This window comes from Aulostomus chinensis, chromosome 1 (assembly GCF_037954235.1).
Source record: "Aulostomus chinensis isolate RoL2024-O1b breed Wild chromosome 1, RoL_Achi_v1.0, whole genome shotgun sequence".
Taxonomy (NCBI): domain Eukaryota; kingdom Metazoa; phylum Chordata; class Actinopteri; order Syngnathiformes; family Aulostomidae; genus Aulostomus; species Aulostomus chinensis.
This window is the reverse complement of record NC_141320.1, coordinates 41,951,886-41,975,018: the sequence shown is the minus strand read 5'-3', so window position 1 is coordinate 41,975,018 and position 23,133 is coordinate 41,951,886. Positions and strand designations below refer to the sequence as shown.

The window sequence follows — 23,133 nt, the reverse complement described above, 5'->3', positions numbered from 1 at the left end:
CTCTCACTAGATTACTGTCAGCATCATTTTGAGTTCATTAGCAACTCTTACTACATGACTGTCAGCATCACTTTGAGGTTGTTTGAAACACTTACTACATTACTGTAAGCATCACTGAGTTTATTAGCAACTATCACTACATTACTGTTAGCATCATTTTGAGTTTATTAGCAATTCTTACGACATCACTGTATTATCAATTTGAGGTTAGTTTCAACTTTTCCAAAATTACCGTCAGCATCATTTTGAGTTCATTAGCAATTCTTCCGACATCACTGTCGCATTATTTTGAGATTATTAGCAATTCTTCCGACATCATTGTCGCATTATTTTGAAGTTCATAAAAACTCTTACTACATGACTGTCAGCATTACTTTGAGGTTATTCGAAACTTTCACAACATTACTTTTAGCATCATTTTGAGTTCATTTGCAATTCTAATGCGGCTCGAGGCCACGCTGGTTCACCGAGCGACAAGGTGAGCCTTGAAAACGGCATCGGCCGAGCTTCCCGGGCTTTGGATACCCTGGTGAATTCCCCAAATGTGGGAATCTCAACTGCATAATTTCTGACAGTGGGGGACTGCGTCCGCGCTCTCCCCTGTGATCGTGTGAAAAAAGGAAAGAAAGAAAGAAAGGCCGACCACGGCGGCAACAACAACAACGGTGACCGCCTGTCCCGGCCAGTTGGCGGTCTCCTCTTGTGCTGGCCAGCCTGAGGAGACCGCGGAGGACGTAGCCTCGATGAGCTCCCAGTATCTCTCACATCTTCCAGCCCTAAATGAAGAGGGCAGGGTTTCTGCCACATTTAGTTGAGGGTCATGGTATCTGACAAGCCCTGGGCTCAGGACAATACATCCACGGCTCGTCTTCGCAGTAAGTGGAATGATACCAGAGAATTCATGCGTGGGAGGAGATCAACTTGGAAAACCCCGACTCCAGGATGAGTCGCTGGCTTGTGGCTTTGAACACCGCTTTGTTTTACTTTGAGTCGCCCCACTAGCATAGCAGGGTGAAGGCACCGATTGCCTTTGCTTTGGATAGCAGTGGGGACAACCAGTGTGCCAGATGTAGTGTTTATGGCACTGCATTTTGTGTCGCCACCCAAAATGTTGCAGTTCCTGCCCACAGCCGCGGCCGGGATTGGCTGTACCGGGGGTGCTGGCTCTCACGTCGGGTGGCTGACAGGCATCGCTCCTCGGCCTTTTGGCTAAGATCAAGTGTAGTATCTGTTCTTATCAGTTTAATATCTGGTACGTTCCCTATCCGGGAACCATATGTTAAATTGCTTTTTAGAACAGGGTGATGCATCGGGAGCTTGCTCCGTCCTTTCCACGCATCAACCTGGTATTGCAGTGTTTCCAGGAGTGGTGCAATGCCACGCATTTCTCGTCGGAAATAAAACAAGCCTCCGCCAAGCACTCGCTCACCTGCTCCACCCAAAGCCGGACCAGGGTTCTCCTCCTGCACTGCAGCTTTTCCTCAGCCTGCGGCCGCAATGGCCTTCCAGGAACAGTGCGGGCCCCTCCCCTTTTGTCAGGAGCAAATCCCGTGCTCTTCAGGCCAACTCTCGAGTGCTGCACATGAGGCCGGGGCTGGATTTCCGCCCGCGCTGCCGCTGGGCGTCAAGTTGTGGCTCCGTTTGCACTCCAGATAAGGATGGAGGTCCGCTGACGGCACTGCTCTCGGAGCCTTTCCCAAAAGGCTTTGGAATGCACTCTGAAAGACCTGAACCTTCAATGTGCCTGAGCTTCCCGGGCTTGGGATATCCGACATCCGGCATCGTTGTGAGAAACAAAGGGGGCTGCGCACGCGGCAGATTGGCACAAGGTAGGAAAGATCAGGCGCTGTGTCGGCCTCCCTGCCTGTCAGTCAGAAGGCTGTGTCCCTGGAGCTCATGTCTGTTCCTAAGCTCAGCGAGTCATACTTACCTGGCAGGGGAGATACCATGATCAGCAAGGTGGTTCTCCCCGGGTGAGGCTCAGCCATTGCACTGGGGCTGTGCTGACCCTGGTGAATTCCCCAAATGTGGGAATCTCAACTGCAGAATTTCTGACAGTGGGGGACTGCGTCCGCGCTCTCCCCTGTGATCGTGTGAAAAAAGGAAAGAAAGAAAGAAAGGCCGACCACGGCGGCAACAACAACAACGGTGACCGCCTGTCCCGGCCAGTTGGCGGTCTCCTCTTGTGCTGGCCAGCCTGAGGAGACCGCGGAGGACGTAGCCTCGATGAGCTCCCAGTATCTCTCACATCTTCCAGCCCTAAATGAAGAGGGCAGGGTTTCTGCCACATTTAGTTGAGGGTCATGGTATCTGACAAGCCCTGGGCTCAGGACAATACATCCACGGCTCGTCTTCGCAGTAAGTGGAATGATACCAGAGAATTCATGCGTGGGAGGAGATCAACTTGGAAAACCCCGACTCCAGGATGAGTCGCTGGCTTGTGGCTTTGAACACCGCTTTGTTTTACTTTGAGTCGCCCCACTAGCATAGCAGGGTGAAGGCACCGATTGCCTTTGCTTTGGATAGCAGTGGGGACAACCAGTGTGCCAGATGTAGTGTTTATGGCACTGCATTTTGTGTCGCCACCCAAAATGTTGCAGTTCCTGCCCACAGCCGCGGCCGGGATTGGCTGTACCGGGGGTGCTGGCTCTCACGTCGGGTGGCTGACGGGCATCGCTTCTCGGCCTTTTGGCTAAGATCAAGTGTAGTATCTGTTCTTATCAGTATAATATCTGGTACGTTCCCTATCCGGGAACCATATATTAAATTGCTTTTTAGAACAGGGAGACGGAACGGGAGCTTGCTCCGTCCTTTCCACTCATCAACCTGGTATTGCAGTGTTTCCAGGAGTGGTGCAATGCCCCGCATTTCTCGTCGGAAATAAAACAAGCCTCCGCCAGGCACTCGCTCACCTGCTCCACCCAAAGCCGGACCAGGGTTCTCCTCCTGCACTGCAGCTTTTCCTCAGCCTGCGGCCGCAATGGCCTTCCAGGAACAGTGCGGGCCCCTCCCCTTTTGTCAGGAGCAAATCCCGTGCTCTTCAGGCCAACTCTCGAGTGCTGCACATGAGGCCGGGGCTGGATTTCCGCCCGCGCTGCCGCTGGGCGTCAAGTTGTGGCTCCGTTTGCACTCCAGATAAAGATGGAGGTCCGCTGACGGCACTGCTCTCGGAGCCTTTCCCAAAAGGCTTTGGAATGCACTCTGAAAGACCTGAACCTTCAATGTGCCTGAGCTTCCCGGGCTTGGGATATCCGACATCCGGCATCGTTGTGAGAAACAAAGGGGGCTGCGCACGCGGCAGATTGGCACAAGGTAGGAAAGATCAGGCGCTGTGTCGGCCTCCCTGCCTGTCAGTCAGAAGGCTGTGTCCCTGGAGCTCATGTCTGTTCCTAAGCTCAGCGAGTCATACTTACCTGGCAGGGGAGATACCATGATCAGCAAGGTGGTTCTCCCCGGGTGAGGCTCAGCCATTGCACTGGGGCTGTGCTGACCCTGGTGAATTCCCCAAATGTGGGAATCTCAACTGCAGAATTTCTGACAGTGGGGGACTGCGTCCGCGCTCTCCCCTGTGATCGTGTGAAAAAAGGAAAGAAAGAAAGAAAGGCCGACCACGGCGGCGACAACAACAACGGTGACCGCCTGTCCCGGCCAGTTGGCGGTCTCCTCTTGTGCTGGCCAGCCTGAGGAGACCGCGGAGGACGTAGCCTCGATGAGCTCCCAGTATCTCTCACACCTTCCAGCCCTAAATGAAGAGGGCAGGGTTTCTGCCACATTTAGTTGAGGGTCATGGTATCTGACAAGCCCTGAGCTCAGGACAATACATCCACGGCTCGTCTTCGCAGTAAGTGGAATGATACCAGAGAATTCATGCGTGGGAGGAGATCAACTTGGAAAACCCCGACTCTCAATTCTGACGACATCACTGTCGCATCATTTTGAGATCATTAGCAATTCTTCTTACATCACTGTCGCATTATTTTTAGTTTCATAGCAACTCTTACTACATTACTGTGTCATTATTTTAAGGTTTTTAGCAACTCTTCATAAATTACTGTCAGCATCACTTTGAGTTTATTAGCAACTATCACTACATTACTGTCAGCATCATTCTTGAATTCATTAGCAATTCTTCCGGCATCACTGTCGCATCATTTTGAGATCATTAGCAATTCTTACTACATCACTGTCACATCATGTTGATATCATTAGCAATTCTTACGACATCACCGAAGTATTATTTTGAGGTTAGTAGCAACTCTTACTACATGACTGTCAGCATCACTTTGAGGTTGTTCGAAACACTTACTACGTTACTGTAAGCATAACTGAGTTTATTAGCAACAATCACTACATGACTGTCAGCATCACTTTGAGTTCATTAACAATTCTTCGGACATCACTGTAGCATTATTTTGAGGTTATTAGCAACTCTTACTACATTACTCTCAGCATCATTTTTAGGTTACTCGCAACTCTAACCAGGTGACTGTCAGCATCACTTTGAGGTTATTCGAAACTTTCACTACATCACTGTCGCATCATTTTGAGATCATTAGCAATTCTTACAACATCACTGTAGCATCATTTTGAGATCATGAGCAGCTCTTACTAGATTTCCGTCAGCATCATTTTGAGTTTATTAGCAATTCTTCTGACATCGATTTCGCATTATTTTGAGTTTTGTAGCAACTCTTACTATATGACTGTCAGCATCACTTTGAAGCCATTCGAAACTTTCATTCCATTGCAGTTAGCATCATTTTGAGTTCATTAGCAATTCTTGCTACATCACTGTCGCATCATTTTGAGACCATTAGCAATTCTTCCAACATCACTGTCGCATTATTTTGAGGTTCGTAGCAACTCTGACTACATGACTGTCAGCATCACTTTGAGGTAGTTCGAAACACTTACTACATTACTGTTAGCATCATTTTGAGTCTATTAGCAATTCTTATGACAACAGTGTAGCATCATTTTAACGTTAGTTTCAACTCTTCCTACATTACCGTCAGCATCATTTTTAGTTTTTTAGCATCTCTTACTACATCACTGAAGCATCATTTTGAGTTCATTAGCAACTCTTCCGACATCACTGTCGCATTATTTTGAGTTTAGTAGCAACTCTTACTACATGACTGTCAGCATCATTTTGAGGGAGTTTGAAACTCTTACTACATTATTGTAAGTATCACTGAGTTTATTAGCAACTATCACTATGTTACTGTTAGCATCATTTTGAGTTCATTAGAAATTCTTCTGAAATCACTGTCGCATTATTTTGAGGTTATTAGCAACTCTTAATACATTACTGTCCGCATCATTTTTAGGTTACTCGAAACTCTAACCACATGACAGTCAGCATCACTTTGAGGTTATTCGAAACTTTCACTACATTACTGTTAGCATCATTTTGAATTTATTAGCAGCTCTTACTAGATTACCGTCGCATCATTTTGAGATCATGAGCAATTCTTCCGACATCACAGTCGCATTATTTTGTGGTTTTTAGCAACTCTTACTACATGACTGTAAGCATCACTGAGTTTATTAGCAACTATCACTACATTACTGTTTGCATCGTTTTGAGTTTATTAGCAATTCTTACGACATCACTGTCGCATCATTTTGAGATCATTAGCAATTCTTCTGAAATCATTGTCGCATTACTTTGAGGTTCGAAGCAACTCTTACTACATTACTGTCAGCATCACTTTGAGGTTAATCGAAACTCTAACCACATGACTGTCAGCATCACTTAGTTTATTAGCAACTATCACTACATTACGTTTAGCATCATTTTGAGTTCATTAGCAATGTGGGGCTTTGATTGGGAATTGTAAGAAAAATCACTGAATGAACAACACAAACACAGACTGTGTCTGAAATTCCACACCTGCACCCGACTCAGAATGAAAAACCAGTGTGGAATCAATTGTATCCACTGTCAATCCTGATTCTGGAGAAATTTCTTTGTGTGTTTTGATGGACGCGAGCCAAGCAGAAATTTCCCACAATGCAATAGGGCGGCGTTTGGTCAGTGTTGAGCAGGCGTCAGTCTGACAATGATGTCATATTATTGTGTCATCACTTGACCAGACCCAAAAGTAGGCTCAGGTATCAGTTTCTTCTCAATGCTAATGTCTGCTAGCTTAGTCTGCTACTTTGATGGCTCTGCCTGCTCAAAGGTCCAGACCCCTGGATGTGGTGGTTCCTACCTGAACGTAGATTCTGTCAGCTCATGTTGTTAAATCAACTCACCAGGAACACCAGTAGATTTCAATGGACTGACAATGAGTCTCATTGAATGGGTGTCTCGTCCAATGAGAAACAATCAGTCTCAGGTTGAAGCTCATCAATGAGGTCTTGTGGATCAGTGGCTTGCATGAATGAATGAGTTGGAAGACTTCTTGGAAATTAAAGAGGATTTAATACAATTAAGAAAACACTTAAGACAGAGTGATAATTCCAGCAGAGTAATTAAGGCCCATATTGAGTAGCAGGTATGAATTAGCCTGGATTTATCTGAGCTTCAAGTAGACGGCTAAGAGGCAGGTGGAAAGGTGTGTAGGATGAACGATAGTGACCTCCAACCAAATGAAGAGGACTGAGTGGAGGCTGACCAGCTCTACGGAGTCAGGCGGAGTTTGGCAGCGAGACAGGAGTCCAGGCCTGAATCGGTGAAAACCAACGTAACCGGCTTACGTTCTCAGCTGGATTCTCCCATCGATGTACGACGCCTCTCCAACGAACTGGTGGGAGGACGGCCTCCAAAGCCTCCACCTCGTCGACCGTGGCTCCCGCTGAGATTCGCTCGATGAAGAAGGGAAGCGCGTTGATTGGCTACCCTCTGGTCTCAGGCTGCTGGCTGCCTGGACTAAGCTGCTCTTCTCCAACACAAAGGTGGCTTCTCTCTCTTCAAGGCTCACAGGAGGTCAAGAGTGTAGCGACCGTGAGCCGAGATCGATGATGAATTACAAAAATAGAAAATCAAAAAATAAATTAGAGGAATAGAAAAGAAAAGGGGGGGGGGGGCGGACCAGCTGCTCTAGGAGCTCACACACAAAGGGCAGAAACAAGAAGCACTGAAGAGAGCGCCAGCAGTGGATGGTGCCACCACTGTTACAGTAAACTGGTCCGCCTCAGAGCAGTGACCTTTGACCTGTGAGGGGTTGTTGGCCAATCAGCACACTTTGCTGTCTTCAGTCCTTCTCAGATATCAACAAATGAAGCTGGTTGAACAGACAGCAATCATCATCACTCAGAGACATCACCTGGAGAGGAAGACTGCTCCGAGTTCTGACAATGACAGTGAAGAGGCAAGGAGAGCTGGACAACCACAGACAGTGAAACATTCGGAACATCATGTTGATACACGTGTGTGTGTGTGTGTGTGTGTGTGTGTGTGTGTGTGTGTGTGTGTGTGTGTCAGAATCGGAATCAGAATCTTTTATTTTCGTTGTAGGGGGGGGGTACAGTGACAATAGTTAGAGCGCTCTTCCAGAGCCACCGTGCACCACAGAATGCAGATACAAAGAAAAGATAGAAAAGATAAAAGCAAGATAAAAGACACTGTTAGAACAGAAAGATCCATCAACCCACCAACCAGAGGTGTGTCTGGTACAGATGTGGAATTATTGGCTCACACAATGTTGAGGCAACTGGAAGAAGACAAACAAAAAAGGCTGGTGTGATCCAGACCTTCATCAAAAATGGTCCTGGAGAACTGTTCAATGTGTCAGGACTTCTGTCCATTGTCTTCTGCTTATCCTGTTCAGGGTCATGAGGGGGTGGAGCCTATCCCAGCATCTTTTGGGCGACAGGCCGTGTTCACCCTGGACAGGTCACCAGTCCATCACAGGGTCAACACATCCACAGACAAACATTCCAAGCCAGACTCAGGAGGATCTCTCCACCCTACAGACTGTAAAGGAACCATCAAAGATGGCAGTTGGAGTTCTGTGGATCTGTGCTGGATTCCTCGTCCTCACGGACCAGAAGTCTGTCTGAAATACTGCACTGATTGATGATCTTTTCATGAATCTGGAAAAGCTTCTAAAATGAAAGGAAAACAATCCTATCTTCTTCATGTCTCAAGCCAAATCAAACCAAGAGTTCTTTTATCATATTTTTTTAACCGGACGTCTGCTTTGACTGGTTGGTTGTTGAAAGAGAGCAGGACAGGACAGACAGCAGAAGACAAATACAGAGAAGGAAAGACAAAAGACAGAGAGAAAGGAGGGAGAGAATGACAAAAAGATGGGAACAAGATGAGGGTGAAAGACAAGCAGAGAGAAAGACAGAGGGACAGGGGGATGGAAGACAGACACACAACCAACAACAGCAGCAGCAATAATAGTAAACTAGCTGCCAATGATAACGTCTCCTGGTCGCTGAAGCAATCAACTTCATAATAGGAGGATTGAAGAGCCAGGAAATAAAATATTAGCACAATACTGATGTGAATGTTCGTGCAATACTGAGAACACTGATATGTAGACGACTAGTAGGGGCGGCACGGTGGTGCAAGAAGACAAACAAAAAAGGCTGGTGTGATCCAGACCTTCATCAAAAATGGTCCTGGAGAACTGTTCAATGTGTCAGGACTTCAGAAGCTCCAATCCTCTCTAAGGTCCAGTGAGAGTGGAAGAGATTATAAATGAGAGAAGCAGGGCCCTCACTCAGAACTGAACCAGCTCAGTTGGGAGAGCCTTAGACTGAAGATCTAAAGGTCCCTGGTCCGATCCCAGGTTTCAGCAGAGGAGCAGCATTGACTTTACTTTCCAGTGGAGGAACTGCAGACATGAAGGAAACGAACATCTTGTCCTGTGCATTCTTGTGACATTCAGGACATTTTTGGAGCCTCTTGTTGGATTTTGCCACAGAGAATCAGAGCCAATCAAAAGCCTGGTGGACTTCAACATGGAGGACTGAACAAGTCAAGAAAGCATCAGTTTGACCTTCACAGGTGTTTCTGTTCCTGTCTCAATGCTGTAGAAAGAGCCTGAGGAGCTCAGACGGTAGAGCATCAGACTTTTAATGTGAGGGTCCAGGGTTCAAGTCCCTGTTCAGGTGCTGTGGAGGTTCCAGTGTTTGACAACATGGTACTGGATGAAGTTTAGTGTTGAACAAACTGTCATCATCAAAAGTAGAAGTGTTCTTGTCTTGCCACTGTGAGACAGTCGCTAGAAAACTGACCAACAATAATTTCATGTGGCATGCAATTAACAAAAGACCTACATTGATGGTCGAGGGGGGGGCTGGAGCCTATCCCAGCATCTACAGGCCAGAGGCGGGGTTCACCCTGGACAGGTCACCAGTCCATCACAGGGTCAGCATACAGAGACGAACAACCATTCACACTCACATTCATACCTACGATCAATTTAGAGTGTCCAATCAGCCTCGTCCCCAATTACATGTCTTTGGACAGTGGGAAGGAGCCGGAGTACCAGAGAGAACCCACGCATTCATGGGGAGAACATACAGGCTCTACACAGAAAGATTCCCCACCCGAGCCTGGACTCAAACCAGAACCTTCTTGCTGTGAGGCCACAGTGCTCACCACTGCACCATCATGCTGCCATGCTCTCTTCTACTTTCCTCAATTGTCTTTCTTTCATGTCCTCCTGAGATCAAAGACAGAATTCTAGCTATTGTCAAAGCCCTGATGACATCATCAGGAATTCTGACTTTGATCTGGAGACTCTTGCTTTAATCTGAATTTGACCTGACTAATGTTTTAGTTTAGGTTGCATGATACCGACCACCTGATTTCTCCTGATGGACTGGTGACCTGTCCAGGGTGAACCCTGCCTCTTGCCCAATGTCACCTGCGATCGCCCCCCCCCCCCTCCATGACCCTTAAAGGATAAGAACAGAAAGTGGATGGAGGGATGGACTCAACACTGAAATCAGCTGATCTGATCCACATTCTAATGTTTCCTGTCCCTCTTTAGGAGTCAGTGAGAATAGTAGTGTATATAATAATGTATATCCAACCTTGTAGTATCTTTCCAAAGCTTTTAGTATTTCTTCTTGTTTCTGCTTGTAGTTTTAGTGTCTGGATCTTTTCTTTTGATGTCCTGCTGTCTGCTCTTTGCTTTTGACAACCCAGTCTCATGTCAAAACGTAAAAAGGCTCCGTTTGTCCACAGGTCAAAACCTATCAGTTCTACGTTAAAGGCCTAAAAATTGTGAAATGTATACGTTTTTTTCCCCTCTTCTTTTCTATTGGAGCGCTGGTAGGTCATGTGACTCTTTCATGCGGGCCTCTCAAAACAAAAACATGGCCGCCGCTCCTGTCATTTTCGGAGGAAAGTGCCTTCTTCCAAGATAGTTTTGATTTAATAAAGCATTCTGATGACATTTCTAGAGAGAAATATGCATTTTGTTTTCATAATCTTTGCTCAGTTCTTGTGTTTAATCTTTGGTTTGTTCGTTATTACGGTGAATCTTTCACCTCTCGGAAGAGAGTCGTTACAGTGTCACATTTCTACTGTTGCTATGTTGGTTGCTAAGGACGCCATTACGGACGAGTGTCATTTCAAGATAGGTTTGATTTTTAAAAAGCATTTTAAGGACATTTCTGGCGAGAAATATACATTTTATTTCCATAATGTTCGCTGTTCAATAAAAATAATATGAAATGGATTTTAGTGCCCCAGGAATTACAAACATCTGCTTCCGTGGAAGTCGGCCCCCGTTCTTCTGTGAGAAAATCCGGTAGTTGTCGCTCACTCCGAGGAAAAAAAACAAATATTTTTAATACTTCATCTTTTGATTAATAAGACAATCTACAAATTCATTTAATTTCTGGATGTTTATTCTACCTACGAAGTCCATTTGTCACCATTATAGATCGACCAATCAGCATAAAGAATATAAACAATGACTCAAACGAATGGCGGTCTGCTGACGTCACATCCGTCACAGAGGCTCACTCCTGCACTCAGAGGTGGCCTTTTAGTTCCATCACTTCACGCTGTATTTACAGATTTATGATTGAGGGGAACAAACCACTCTGATGTCTGGGTTCATCAAGGATATCATTAAAGAAATCCTAACTATCTGGCCAGTTAAATTGATCCTAACTGTTCTTCAGATGTTGTGCTGGTAATGTCATGTAGTTTCTTTTCCAATGTAACTTTGTCGTTCTGATGTGTGTATTTTTACTGCTCCAACAAATCTGTTCCTCTTCTGGGGAAATCAATCATTCAGGCAATCAATAACTGAGTGTCTCTGATGCTGTACTGTAGTATTGCAGTACAACAACACTCTGATCCTTCCTTTTCAAATGTTTTTATTGTGTTTCTCTCATCAGGTGTTCACAATGATGACAATAAAAATCAATAATTGATATTCAGCTTTGTTTCAACAATAATAACTGATCAGAAATGAGGCCTGATGGCTGCAATAGCAGCTTTGTGCTGTTCAGTGACTCCTGCTATAAAAAGGAGTCAAGGCCGTCTTAAAGATGTGAAAATGTTCCAAAGATCCTTCTTCATGTTGGTCCTGAACAAGATTGGTGACAGGCCTTTTTTCAAAGGAGCTCCAAAAGGCTCACTTAACCCTTTGAGGCCTGGCTGAGACACGAGGCCTGTTGACCTTTGACCCTGTTGCTCTTTTGCTCTCATTGGCCTCTCCAGTGGATACAGACCTGAAACTTTATGAAATCCTAATCTGGTGGAATAATTCTAGAACCCCCTCCCAAACAGGAAGTAGCTTCAGGAAGGAGGTGGGGCTTCAAAATTTTAAATATTGGTTTCTGGCAGAGGTGTGAACTCCTCCCAGAAATCTCGTCTCATTTGGAGCAACTTTGACCAGTTATGATGCTTCATTGAAAGACTTTACTGGACTTTGCCTCACCCTTTACGGACAGCAGAAAGGACTTAGGGGGGTCAAACCACCACAGATGCGATCCTTCGAGAACAGAACAACACACTCAAATTTCAACTTCCTAGGTTCAAAGAGAAAAAACTATCCCCTTGTGAAACTGGGCAAAATCAGGGTCTGGGACTTCTGCACTCCGAGAGCCTTTTGGAGCAGAATTGAGGATCAAATCTGGGTTCTGGTGTTTCTACTTGGGCTACATCCACCAAACTTTACACACATAGTGTGATGCCCCAGAGTAGCATGTGCTGGGAATTTCAGCCATCTAGGTGCTAAGGGGCCCAAGCACGGTCCCGGGGCATCCACTAACCCTAAGGGGCTCCTCAAAGTCTGGCCCCTCTTCCCTGGTTTCATTTGAGCTGAAGCCACCAAAAGTCACACCAATGGTTGATGTCAGTGAGAGGACTGATTCTGACATTTTCAGCCATCCAGAAGTTACAGAGCTGAAACACAAGACCCCAAAGCCCCTTCCATGTTTGTTGCCAGAGATATCGTAGTCATGACAGTGCACCTCCTTTATGAAGAAAAACAAAACAACTACTGCTTTGGGGCTTGTGTTCAGGGTTATTATATTATATTATTATATTATATTATGTGTGTAAAGTTTGGTGGATGTAGCCGGATGGGCCGGTGTGAGCAGGCATTTCAAAATATACAGTATATTTCTGGTAAAAACGCAGAAACAGCGGTTAGTTTGTTTTGTGTTAAAATGAGAAATAGACCCATTCAGTTGTAGTGCCACCACTCAGCGGCCACCTTGCAGTCAGAAGCCATGAAGAATTTTGCCCAGTAAGAGAAAGGAGAAAGGAGGAGCCGAAAAAGAGACACTCCGGAAAAGAAAAGCAGCCGAATTTCCAAAACTCGACGCGTTCTTCCAGGGCTGGACTGGGAAGAAGAGACGTCAGGTGTTGGAACGTGTAGTGGAAGAAGAAGGTCTCTGAGTAGTGAAAGAGTATCACTCTTTTAACATGGTTACTGTCTTCCATGTAGAATACTGCACTTTATTTTAATTTTTGAAACTTCAAAATGTGCGCATACACCCTCTGGTATGGCGTGTGCTTACACATATCGTGTAAATAACCATGGAGGGCTGCCAGGGATGAAAAATGCCAGGGCCATTTTTTGGTCCCAGTCCAGCCCTGCTTCTTAACCTGCTCACGGTGTCCTGTCAGCTGTCTTCCCTCAAGGAGGTGGCCAGTCTTGCTCTGGAGCAGTTTCAAAAATAGGCCTCAGCACACTGCCTCTGTGCCATGCCTCTCTCATGCTCCTCTACTCTTTGGTGCACATGTCTCCAGTCTGTCAGGCCTCTAATGAAGACACTTGGATCACTGGGCTTGCTAAAAGCAGGGCAAACAAAACAAAACAAAGCATGACGTTGACCACAATAAGTCAGCCATTTCCATGTCGTGCCGTCCGTTCTAACGAAGAGCCTCTGGACAACAGGGTTTATGGAATCTTGTTGAGGATGAAACTTTAAAAAATCAGTCCTCTGTGTGGAAGAAGGGCGACTAAAATAGTCTCCAACTGTCTGATCTGACTCCTCCACTTCCATTGCAACAGCATGGCTTGACTAAGAGAAAGAGAGAGAGCTGAGAGATTTCATTGGACGAGCCCAATGTCCTTCAAGAAAATCAACCAATGGGCCGCGTTTCGCGTCTCCGATACCGTTACGGTCGATTAAAAACTATACACTTTTGAAAAAAAAATTATGACAGTTATGGGCCGGCCCAAAGATGTGCATCGGCCAGGTGGCCAGTCCAGCCCTGGCTTCACCCTTGATGGGTCACCAGTCCATCCCAGGACCAACACACACAGACAGACAACCATTCACACTCACAGTCATTTAGAGTGTCCAGGTAACCACTACCCTCTTGATGTCTTTGGACTGTGGGAGGAAGCTGGAGTACCAGAGAGAACCCACACAGAGACAGGGAGAACCTGCAGGAGGGGTGGAGATCGATGAGTCCTGGAGACGTTCAATAATGTCCACAACTTTGGCACCAGGAAGACAGCAGGTGATGGCACCTGGGAGTTCAACAGACCTGATGATTGAACCACCAACCACAAGGATTTCAGCCTCCATTGTAAACAGAGAGTTTAGATGAGAGAGAACCTGCTGTCAGCCTCACCAGTCAGGGCAGTGGCAGAGGCAGCAGAGTTGAATGAAGCAGGACCACCTGGCAGGTCTCAGCTGGAGGTGATGACATCACTGGCCTCAGTCCTCACCAGTGCTCTGCCTAGCAACAGGGACGATGGAGAGAAACCAGTAGAAGCACTCTGAGAGTTGGAGACAGCAGGAGAGAGACCACGACAGTGTCACCCATGGGAAACTGTTGGATCCACTCAGGACAGGCTGGACAGACACAGATCAAAGACAGAATTGATGATGATGTCATCAGGAGGCTTTGATAGTGTTTTTATTTGTACCTAGAATTCAGTCTTTGATCTCAGGAGGACATGAAAGAAACCCAACTGAGGAAAGTAGAGGAGAACATTCAGCTTCATTAGAAACACTTGAACTGTTGAACAGTAGAATTTGTTTGAAACAGTTTACAACACTGAGTGACAGGATTGAAGAGGGAAGAGTTTTGTATTTTCAGTTTAATTCTAACTTAAAACTGGGCATGAACATTTTTAGTCGTTCATATTCTAACATACAGAGGAAGTCATGACATTCCCTTTTTTTTAACCTGTCCTGTTCAGGAAATGGAAATGGAAATTTAGCTGCTATGTTGAATCAGAAAAACCTTTTGAAGTGTACTTTTGCTTCAGTCAGAAAGTGGACTGTTGTTAACTCACAATGGTTGGTGATTGTGGAGGAAGAAAAAATCCTGATGAACCTCTTTTTAACAGACACACATTTCTAAAGACACTGGTTCATTTTATTTTTCTTCTTTTAGCAGAGGATGGTTTTGATCCATCGACCTCGGGGTTCTGGGCCCAGCACGCTTCCTCTGCACCACTCTGCTCTACCATTGATGGTGCCAGGAGGCCTAAAAACACAAAACACCAACTCAATCCAGGACCTTGGATCCTAAACTGAAACTCCATCACACGGTGGCTCTGCTGGGGCTCCCACAGGTGAGTGAGGCTGAGCTCCAGTCTGCTCTGAGGAGGCAGCAGACATCTGCACCACTTAGAGGTTTGGTTGGTGGCTTTGACAAAATCCCAACAAACTAAAATCCTGTTGAAGCAGGAAGTTCTAGTTGAACTCTCATCCACGTCACATGACCAAGAAAACCTCCTCTTTCATTCAGACCAGAACAGACAAACATAGAAACATTGTTTCAGCTTCTGATCAAACAATAACAAGTTCTTGATTGTTTGTCATGTTCTATTAATCAGACTGATGATCTCTGGATGTTCTAGGAGGGGGGTCTGTTTCTGATGAAGCCTGTTTGGTCTGGGGGGGTTAAGATGGTGGGGCTGTTTCAGTTCTAGTGCTGAAGGCTTTCACCATGACAGTCAGACTCTCCTCTGTCCTTCATGGTCCCTCAAATGTGCAGTGTGGACCTCACACACTGAAATTTAGCCTGAAAAGTCTTCATGAAAAGCAGTGACTCAGAGTCTCTGTGGCGCAATCGGTCAGCGCGCTCGGCTGTTAACCGAGAGGCTGGTGGTTCGAGCCCACCCAGGGACGGTGAACAGGCTCTACTAGTGCTTAGGAGTCGCTGTGTTAATGATCTGAATGTGGACGGACAGATTGACCCTCCACAGCAGACTCATGTCACAGATCTCTGGATGAGACGCTTCAGTGTTAAATTTAGTCGTCGTGTGTCATGCAATGTTGAGGAGGCCTGCTGGCTGTGGGTAAAGTGGGGGCTCAGAGTTTGTGGAGTCGGCTCTGGAGTGAAGGGGGTCACTGTTTGGTTCTCAGATGCTACAGCTCAGGTTAGCGAGGTGGTGGAGAAACCAGTGAGAGCTCTGCCAGCTGGAGCCTCTTGGGTCCCGGGAGGCTTCACTCCTGGAGGTGGAAATGATGAGGAGTTTTAAAATCTGCTCCTCTTTCACGCTGACTTGTTTTCTTGGGTTCCCTCTTTCATTCATGTGTGATTTTAGTCTCAGCTCTCTAAACCTGAATGGAGCCAGAACCCATTTTAAAAGAGCTGCTCTTTTAAACTCCTGGAGATCAAGAGGATCCTGCCATGTTTGTCCAGGAGACCCACAGCACAACAGTCAGTGAATGGGGATGCAGGCAGGCTTTTAATGGGGGTCATTTGAAGTCCCAAGTCCAGTTGGAGCAGAGGCTGGAGTTTGATTCTCCAGGAGGTTTTTGTTGTTGTTTTTTTACCAGTTTCTTTTGATTTGGAGGAAATCATTCCAGGTGTTTGAAAGAAGGTGAGAGCAACTTTGGAAAATGTTCAACTGGTGTTTTTAAATGTCTTTGCACCAACAAATGGTGGACAGGACAGCTTTTGAGACATTTTAATGCCACCGTTCAACAGTGAATCTGCTGGTTTCCTGTTTTTAGGAGCTGATGGGAGCTGCACAGAGAAGCTCTTTGAGACAGGAACCATTCAGAGCTCCACCCTGCTTCTTCCAGCAGGATCCACAGATCCACCAACACACCAGCTGTTTGATGTGTGGAGGCTTTTGACCAGGATTCCTAGACAGCACAGCTGGACTCACGCAACAGCTAACTTGTTAGCACCGACTAGACAGGAGCGCTTCTATGGTTTTACTCAGTGGTTCAATTTTTTAAAAGATGTCCCATTCAGCCTGTGGGTTTGAGTGATCACTCTTCAGTCTCCTGTTCTGTTTTATTAAAATATTCATTTAAAAGCTCCTGAGAGAGAGAGAGGGAGAGGGAGGGAGAGAGAGAGAGGGAGAGAGAGACAGAGAGAGAGAGAGAGGGAGAGAGAGAGAGAGAGGGCGGGAGGGAGGGAGAGAGAGAGAGAGAGGATCAAACTGATCTCAAACTTGACTTCAAAATTCTCAGATTATAATCATTTGTACTCCTTGATAGATTCATCACTACAGTGTCATAGAGGGTCCATTACTATTGCAGTATATTGAAGAATATAAGAACGAGGTTACCATCCATGGAAATATAGTATTTCATGTATTGCAGTATATTTTCAAAGATATAACACTTTAATTTTTTTTAATAAGAGAGGCTTTAATGTCTGTCTTTGATGTCTAAACTCTGACTCTGATGTCATTGGTGGTGACTGAATTCTACCCCCTGACAGACTGGGAAGGCTCCTATTGGTGATGTCATCATAAATACATGAAGGTCTTGTTTCAATGTTTTAACATTAAAGCTCATCTTGGTAAAACAATCAAGTTACCTGAACTAAGTTCTTTAAAAAAATGACTGTCACTGACTTAAATAAATCAAATCTACTTCAAAGTTCCTTCTGTTGTCATAAGTCGGCCATTTTAAGTGTACTTGTAGTTCCAGAACATTCCAAGAGGAGATGATATGAATCATGTTGTTAGATGAACTCTGTTCCTCTGCTTTGATGTTGGTGGACTGAGGGGAGTTTGCCTGAACCTGCTTGGACCTGCTGGCTCCTGCTCAGTCCCTCACTCAGCCTCACTCAGCCTCAGCAGCACCGCTCCACTGAGGACTGATTCAGGTTCCTAGCAACCAAATAGGAGGAGAGCTGAACCTTCTTGCTGGGAGGCCACAGTGCTGACCACTGCACCATTGTGTCCCCTGAAAATGCCACCACCTTGTTGGGCTTTTCTGTAACAGCAAGGACACATGAACACAGCAGCTTCTTCACAGGGCTGGTGGTGCAATGGATAACGCGTCTGACTACGGATCAGAAGATTCTAGGTTCAACTCCTGGCCAGCTCGCTTTGAACTTTATACTGAGAAGATGAAGTGAGAACCACTGATCAAAGTCACTGAAGTCCTCCCAGGTTCCCTCCTTGTCTGCTGGAAACATGAACACATGAATGATCCTGCTACCTCTCATGTTAAGCTGCACTTGACAGTGACAGCAGGAGAACAAAAATCCCAGTGTGTCATCAACATTTCCTGTCAAATCAATGATAGAAGCTGTTGAGTTTCTGGATCAGAACAAGGAGAAACCCACCCCTCACAGCCAGAAAAGCAATCTGGTATACGCTGTCAGATGCAGTGAGGCCTGCACGGATCTCTACATAGGGGAAACCAAACAGCCCCTCAACAAGCGCATGGCCCAACATAGAAGAGCCAACTCTGGAGGACAGGACTCAGCGGTTTTCCTCCACCTCAAGGAGGAAAGCCACTCCTTCCAGGACGACCATGTCCAAATACTCGACAGAGAGGACAGATGGTTTGAAAGAGGAGTTAAAGAAGCCATCCACGTCAGGATAGAGAAACCATCTTTGAACAGAGGAGGTGGACTGCGACATTTCCTTTCACCTATTTACAACCAAGTCCTTTCAAAGCTTCCCCAAAGAGCTCAGCTGAAAGACCCATGTGGAACGGCTGATGCCAGCACAGCCCATTAGCATCTGAGTGGTCGGTGAAACTCCCTAACGACCACCCCTGAAACTCCCTGACACCTCACAACGACTGTCGTTTGGGGAGGCCAGGTGAGTCTCGGGAGGGTCGTTTCCACCACAATAGCACTGACCACTCCCAAATAGGTTTATAAGCTGGAGCTTCCACACTCTTCACTAGAACTGAAGAAGCCTCTCGGATGAGAGGTGAAACGTCTTCAAGATAAACTTACGTCCAGTTGACCAGATTTTACTTCGCTTCGATCTACGATGACCTGGATGAATGAGAACCTACACATACATTACTGTCAGCATCACTTTGAGTTTATTAGCAACTATCACTACATTACTGTTAGCATCATTTTGAGTTTATTAGCAATTCTTACGACATCACTGTAGCATTAAATTGAGTTCATTAGCAACTCTTACTAAATGACTGCCAGCATCACTGTGAGGTTGTTCGAAACTCTTACTACATTACTGTAAGCATCACTGAGTTGATTAGCAACTATCACTACATTACTGTTAGCATCATGTTGAGTTCATTAGCAATTCTTACGACATCACTGTCCCATCAGTTTGAGATCATTACCATTTCTTCTGACATCACTGTCGCATTATTTTGAGGTTCAAAGCAACTCTTACTACTTTACTGTTGCATTATTTTAAGTTTCGTAGCACCCTTACGACATGACTGTCAGCATCACTTTGAGTTTGTTCGAAACACTTACTACATTACTGTCAGCATCACTTTAACTTTATTAGCAACGATCACTACATTACTATTAGCATCATTTTGAGGTTAGTAGCAACTCTTACTACATGACTGTCAGCATCACTTTGAGGTTATTCGAAACTTTCACTCCATTACTGGTAGCATCAATTTGAGTTCATTAGCAATTCTAACTACATCAGTGTCGCAACATTTTGAGATCATTAGCAATTCTTCTGACATCACTGTCGCATTATTTTGAGGTTCGTAGCAACTCTTACTACATTACTGTTGCATTATTTAAAGGTTTGTAGCAACTCTTACTACATTACTGTCAGCATCACTTTGAGTTGATTAGCAACTATCACTACATTACTGTTAGCATCATTTTGAGTTTATTAGCAATTCTTACGACATCACTGTAGCATTAAATTGAGGTTCGTAGCAACTCTTACTCAATGACTCTCAGCATCACTTTGAGGTTGTTCGAAACTCTTACTACATTACTGTAAGCATCACTGAGTTTATTAGCAACTATCACTACATTACTGTTAGCATCATTTAGAGTTCATTAGCAATTGTTACGACATCACTCTCGCACTATTTTGAGGTTCGTAGCAACTCTTACTACATTACTGTTGCATTATTTAAAGGTTCGTAGCAACTCTTACTACATTACTGTCAGCATCACTGAGTTTCTTCGCAACTATCACTACATTACTGTTAGCATCATCTTGAGTTCATTAGCAATTCTTCCGACATCACTGTCGCAATATTTTTAGGTTCGTAGCAACTTTTATTACATTACTGTCGCATCATTTTGAGTTCATTAGCAATTCTTACTAAATCACTGTCGCATCATTTTGAGATCTTTAGCAATTCTTCTGACATCACTGTCGCATTATTTTGAGGTTCGTAGCAACTTTTACTACATGACTGTCAGCATTACTTTGAGGTTATTCGAAACTTTCACTCCATTACTGTTAGCATCATTTTGAGTTCATTAGCAATTCTTACTACATCACTGTCGCATCATTTTGAGATCATTAGCAATTCTTCTGACATCACTGTCACATTATTTTGAGGTTCGTAGAAACTCTTACTACATGACTGTCAGCATCACTTTGAGGTTGTTCAAAACACTTACTACATTACTGTAAGCATCACTGAGTTAATTAGCAACTATCACTACATTACTGTTAGCATTTTTTTGAGTTCATTAGCAATACTTACGACATCACTGTCCCATCAGTTTGAGATCATTACCAATTCTTCTGACATCACTGACGCATTATTTTGAGGTTCGAAGCAACTTTTACTACTTTACTGTTGCATTATTTTGAGGTTCATAGCAACTCCTACTACATGACTGTCAGCATCACTGAGTTTATTAGAAACTATCACTACATTACTGTTAGCATCATTTTGAGGTTAGAAGCCACTGTCACTACATGAGTGTCAGCATCACTTTGAGGTTGTTCAAAACTCTTACTACGGATCTAACAGTAATGGAGTGAAACTTTCGAATAACCTCAAAGTGATGCTGACAGTCATGTACTAAGTGTTGCTACAAACCTCAAAATAATGCGACAGTAATGTAGTAAAAGTTGCTCCGAACCTCAAAATATTGCGACAGTGATGTCGGAATAATTGCTAATGAACTCAAAATGAGGCTAACAGTAATGTAGTGATAATTACTAATCAACTCGGTGATGCTTAATGTAATGTAGTAAGTGTTTCAAATAACCTCAAAGTGATGGTGACAGTCATGTAGTAAGAGTTGCTACGAACCTCAAAATAATGCGACAGTGATGTCGGAAGAATTGCTAATGATCTCAAGATTATTTCTAAAAGTAATGTAGTGATAGTTGCTAAGAAACTCAGTGAAGCTTACAGTAATGTAGTAAGTGTTTCGAACAACCTCAAAGTGATGCTGACGGTCATTTAGTAAGAGTTGCTAATGAACTCAATTTAATGCTACAGTGATGTTGTGAGAATTGCTCAACAACTCAAAATGATGCTAACAGTAATGTAGTGATAGTTGCTAATAAACTCAAAGTAATGCTGACAGTAATGTAGTAAGAGTTGCTACGAACCTCAAAATATTGCAACAGTGATGTCGGAAGAATTGCTAATGATCTCAAAATGATGCGACAGTCATGTAGTAAGAATTGCTAATGAACTCAAAATGATGCTAACAGTAATGGAGTGAAACTTTCGAATAACCTCAAAGTGATGCTGACAGTCATGTAGTAAGTGTTGCTACAAACCTCAAAATAATGCGACAGTCATGTAGTACAAGTTGCTTCGAACCTCAAAATATTGCGACAGTGATGTCGGAAGAATTGCTAATGAACTCAAGATGATGCTAACAGTAATGTAGTGATAGTTGCTAAGAAACTCAGTGATGCTTCCAGTAATTTAGTGATACTTGCAAAAAAAATCAAAGTGATGCTGACAGTAATGTAGTAAGAGTTGCTACGAACCTTAAAATAATGCGACAGTAATGTAGTAAAAGTTGCTACGAACCTCAAAATATTGCGACAGTGATGTCGGAAGAATTGCTAATGAACTCAAAATGATGCTAACAGTAATGTAGTGATAGTTGCTAATCAACTCAGTGATGCTTACAGTAATGTAGCAAGTGTTTTGAATAACCTCAAAGTGATGCTGACAGTCATATAGTAAGAGTTGCTACGAACCTCAAAATAATGCGACAGTAATGTAGTAAAAGTTGCTCCGAACCTCAAAATATTGCGACAGTGATGTCGGAAGAATTGCTAATGAACTCAAAATGATGCTAACAGTAATGTAGTGATACTTGCTAATCAACTCAGTGATGCTTACAGTAATGTAGTAAGTGTTTCGAATAACCTCAAAGTGATGCTGACAGTCATGAAGTAAGAGTTGCTACGAAACTCAATATAATGCGACAGTAATGTAGTAAAAGTCGCTACGAACCTCAAAATATTGCGACAGTGATGTCGGAAGAATTGCTAATGAACTTGAAATGATGCTAACAGTAATGTAGTGATAGTTGCTAATCAAGTCAGTGATGCTTACAGTAATGTAGTAAGTGTTTCGAATAACCTCAAAGTGATGGTGACAGTCATTAGGAAGAGTTGCTACGAACCTCAAAATAATGCGACAGTGATGTCAGAAGAATTGCTAAAGATCTCAAAATGATGCGACAGTGATTTAGTAAGAATTGCTCATGAACTCAAAATGATGCTAACAGTAATGGAGTGAAGGTTTCGAATAACCTCAAAGCGATGCTGACAGTCATGTACTAAGAGTTGCTACGAACCTCAAAATAATGCGACAGTGATGTCGGAAGAATTGCTAATGAACTCAAGATGATGCTAACAGTAATGTAGTGATAGTTGCTAAGAAACTCAGTGATGCTTACAGTAATGTAGTAAGAGTTTCGAACAACCTCAAAGTGATGCTGACAGTCATTTAGTAAGAGTTGCTAATGAACTCAATTCAATGCTACAGTGATGTCGTGAGACTTGCTCATAAACTCAAAATGATGCTAACAGTAATGTAGTGATAGTTGCTAATAAACTCAAAGTGATGCTGACAGTAATGTAGTAAGAGTTGCTACGAACCTTAAAATAATGCAACAATAATGTTTTAAGAGTTGCTACGAACCTCAAAATAATGTGACAGTGATGTCAGAAGAATTGCTAATGATCTCAAAATGATGCGACAGTGATTTATTTATAATTGCTAATGAACTCAAAATGATGCTAACAGTAATGGAGTGAAAGTTTCGAATAACCTCAAAGTGATGCTGACAGTCATGTACTAGGAGTTGCTACGAACCTCAAAATAATGCGACAGTAATGTCAGAAGAATTGCTAATGATCTCAAAATGATGCGACAGTGATGTAGTAAGAATTGCTAATGAACTCAAAATGATGCTAACAGTAATGGAGTGAAACTTTCGAATAACCTCAAAGTGATGCTGAAAGTTATTTAGTAAGAGTTGCTACTAACCTCAAAATAATGCTACAGTGATGTTGAAGAATTGCTAATGAACTCAAAATGATGCTAAAAGTAATGTAGTGATAGTTGCTAGTAAACTCA

At 44.0% G+C, this 23,133-nt stretch overlaps 6 non-coding genes across 6 annotated transcripts; all 6 read left to right on the top strand.

The window, feature by feature from the left end:
* Positions 1 to 1,189: 1,189 nt before the first annotated feature.
* LOC147271703 (U2 spliceosomal RNA) lies at positions 1,190 to 1,380 on the top strand. Its single transcript, XR_015116481.1, has one exon. It is a non-coding gene; the product is annotated as a U2 spliceosomal RNA (small nuclear RNA).
* Positions 1,381 to 1,922: 542 nt separating this feature from the next.
* Positions 1,923 to 2,086, top strand: LOC147271702 (U1 spliceosomal RNA). The gene has a single exon (XR_015116844.1). It is a non-coding gene; the product is annotated as a U1 spliceosomal RNA (small nuclear RNA).
* Positions 2,087 to 2,672: 586 nt separating this feature from the next.
* On the top strand, positions 2,673 to 2,863 carry LOC147271701 (U2 spliceosomal RNA). The gene has a single exon (XR_015116425.1). It is a non-coding gene; the product is annotated as a U2 spliceosomal RNA (small nuclear RNA).
* A 542-nt stretch (positions 2,864 to 3,405) lies between these two features.
* On the top strand, positions 3,406 to 3,569 carry LOC147271700 (U1 spliceosomal RNA). The gene has a single exon (XR_015116841.1). It is a non-coding gene; the product is annotated as a U1 spliceosomal RNA (small nuclear RNA).
* Positions 3,570 to 15,457: 11,888 nt separating this feature from the next.
* Positions 15,458 to 15,531, top strand: trnan-guu (transfer RNA asparagine (anticodon GUU)). Its single transcript has one exon. It is a non-coding gene; the product is annotated as a tRNA-Asn (tRNA).
* A 2,093-nt stretch (positions 15,532 to 17,624) lies between these two features.
* On the top strand, positions 17,625 to 17,697 carry trnar-acg (transfer RNA arginine (anticodon ACG)). The gene has a single exon. It is a non-coding gene; the product is annotated as a tRNA-Arg (tRNA).
* Positions 17,698 to 23,133: the final 5,436 nt, after the last annotated feature.